We start from the raw sequence: 2,962 nt of genomic DNA, 5'->3' as shown, positions 1-2,962 counted from the left end.
GCGCTCCTCCGGGAGCAGTGAAAAGAGGGGGAGGGCGAGATGTCAATAGTCATGTGACCAAACGTTTCCCGCGCTCGCTTCCCAGAGCATTTCGCGCGCTCGCGATGTCCGCACGCAGTTATTCCTCGCCAGTTTTGCCAGATACGTGCCGGTGGTTTTGTGTCTGCCTTCCGCATGGCGACGATTGAAGAAGCCGAGCGGATGTTCATGTTCATCATAAAGGGGTCACCATCGTGTCTTCCAAAAATTAGCTGCGAACGATAACAGCGTCCACCGTCTTTTCCAGATACCACTCTACCTTGGGTCGCTGCTCCGGCGGGGTGAACAGGTGCTCGAACATAAACTCATGCAATGTCAAATCGTCGTCGTCGTCGCTGCTGCTGCTGTCCGATGATGAGCTTGCGCTTGAATCTGTGGTGCTTTCATCATCTAAAAGTAGCAGCAATTCCTTGTCCAAACGGCCGCTCTTAGCTGCTGCCGTACGCACTGAGGGACTACCGCGGCTGCTGGATTCCGCCATTTTTTCTCCGCCACCCGGGGATAAAACCAGAAGTGACGCAAAAGAGGTCATGTGACTTTCTCGGCGTTCCCTGTTACTCCGCCGCTGGCGACGGAGCACCGAGAACTGCTCTCGGGTGCTCTCGGCGCCAAAAAAGTGCTCCTCATCGACCAATGAAACACAACGCCCCTACTCCTGCCCGACCACTGGAAGACGCCAAAAATCGCGAGAGCACTTTGGGTGCAGTTAGAAGTGCTCCTGCTCGCCCAATCGAAAGCGCTATAAATGAGCCAGTGCGGTGAATAATAAATGAATATAAACAGTGAAGTCCTTATCGCTACTTATTACAATGATCGGTTGATGAATATGGGTTCCGAACGAGAGATGCAACGGCTTCCTGGCCTTTGTCAAGCTGTTCTAGCAGCTTTTAGCCAGGAAGTCGTCCAGTTGATTCTGGGAAAAATAAACTTGAATTGAATTGAAAAAAATGCTCGTCGACGCGAAGAAGTAACTTCAAAACCCTTGGAATCACACCGGAGAAATTGGCTGGGGAATGCCATCGGCTTCTGCTCGGGTACCGGCAGTTAAGGTCGGCTGGTCTCGGCGGACCGCGGGCAGGGGGCACCGTGTTGGACAATGATCGTGTCATTCGCTCACCGGGGCTGGCATGACCTGATGGGATGTTAGCTTCAGTGACCGAAACGACGGGAAGGTGGAGGACCAAGGTGGGGATGAACACGTTCCTCAACGAAATTGTTACGTGGTGGCAAGACCGACGGCATGAGCCATGGTCGGTGCTGAAGCGATCTATTTACAAAAGAGATGCAATCTTGTTACAATTCGGTTATCACTGCTCAAATGATGCCCCCCGCCAACCGTCTTAGTCTTCGTCAGGATAAGACGACCATCGCATAAAACTGCACAGTCCACTTCCTCTACCACTTGTGACAATATGTATGCATATGTATATATATATATATATATATATATATATATATATATCTATATATATATATATAGTAAATGGGAAATGAGGGGCTCCGTGAAATAAGACAGAAAATAAGGGTTGGCAGTCAAGAAAACCTCAGAAAGCAAAGGGGAGGTTGTGGTGAGTCATAGAAAGAGATGAAGAATTTTCGAGTGGCCGAGTGGCGCTGGCTACCACCCCCAAGTGCAGGAAACAAAAATACCTTAACATGAATAGCCGAGAAAGTGCTGGGGAAACAGCCCCGCCGGTAGCGTAGTGGTTATCGCACCAGACCGGTATTCTGGAGGTCGTGGGTTCGGATCCCACCCGGCGGGCATTTTTTCACCACTTTCTTTTCGACTCAAAAAATTCTTCATCTCTTTCTATGCCTCACCACAACCTCCCCTTTGCTTTCCGAGGTTTTCTTGACTGCCAACCCTTATTTTCTATATATATATATATATATATATATAGGAGACAGAAAATAAGGTTTGGCAGCCAAGACAACCTCAGAAAGCAACGGGGAGGTTGTGGTGGGTCATAAAAACAGATGAAGAATTTTTTGAGTAAGGAAAAAAATTCGTGAAAAAATGCCCACCTGGTGGGATCCAAAACCACGACCTCCAAAATACTGGTCTGGTGCGAACCCCTACGCTACGAGCGGGGCTGATTCCACACCACTTTCTCGGGTACTTATGTTACGGTATTTTTTGTTTCCTGCACTTCGGGGTGGTAGCCAGCGCCACTCAGACTACTCGGGGTGAAGGGGACCTTGTTTTGAACCCCCGGGCAATGACTCGAGTGTTTACGACCTGCCCAGAGTGGTCGACTAGCGTTGAACCTTCTTAAGCTACCTTTAGCACCAAGACTGCCTGAACAGAGGTCCTCGCTAAGCATGTACGAATCAGAAAATGGGAAATGAGGGGCTCTGTGAAATAAGACAGAAAATAAGGTTTGACAGTCAAGAACACCTCGGAAAGCCAAGGGGATGTTGTGGTCGGTCATAGAAACAGATGAAGAGTTTTTTTGAGTCAGAATAAAAGTTTGATGGTGATGGGTTTGGATTTGGCCCATAAAGATTTGAAACACTCATGTTGATCCGGCACCCTTTTAATAAAATAAATTAATTTGACCTACAAGCACGGTTGTATTTCCTTTTGGTGAAAAAGGCATTAAAGCTATGCAACAGGGCCTCAAGAACAATAACACTACACATGGAGATGAGGTGGTTCCTCTTGGCGCCATTAGCAGATTTTTACGAAATATTTCGTAGCGTAATATTCTCGGGCACGCCTGAAGGCACTCACGAAGCACGCAAGATCTTCCTTGCTTTGCCATGAATTGCAAAACGCATCACAAAAAAGCTGGTCATATCTCCTTCACCTAATGATGTGGTTCATTCCCCTAGAGGGGGGAGACATACCAGGGCTGCAAAGCCATCAATATTTTGCTAAACACTGAAACTGTAATTACTGGACTAAAAAATAAATATTGCA

At 47.7% G+C, this 2,962-nt stretch overlaps 1 non-coding gene across 1 annotated transcript; it reads left to right on the top strand.

Annotated features, from left to right (window-relative positions):
• The first annotated feature begins 1,728 nt into the window (after nucleotides 1–1,728).
• Nucleotides 1,729–1,801, top strand: Trnat-ggu (transfer RNA threonine (anticodon GGU)). Its single transcript has one exon. It is a non-coding gene; the product is annotated as a tRNA-Thr (tRNA).
• Nucleotides 1,802–2,962: the final 1,161 nt, after the last annotated feature.

The sequence above is a fragment of the Haemaphysalis longicornis genome, unplaced genomic scaffold (assembly GCF_048455015.1).
Source record: "Haemaphysalis longicornis isolate Haplotype H1 unplaced genomic scaffold, Haemaphysalis longicornis Haplotype H1 scaffold_11, whole genome shotgun sequence".
Taxonomy (NCBI): Eukaryota; Metazoa; Arthropoda; class Arachnida; order Ixodida; family Ixodidae; genus Haemaphysalis; species Haemaphysalis longicornis.
Note: the sequence above shows the minus strand (reverse complement) of the source record. Positions and strands in the feature narration are given on the sequence as shown.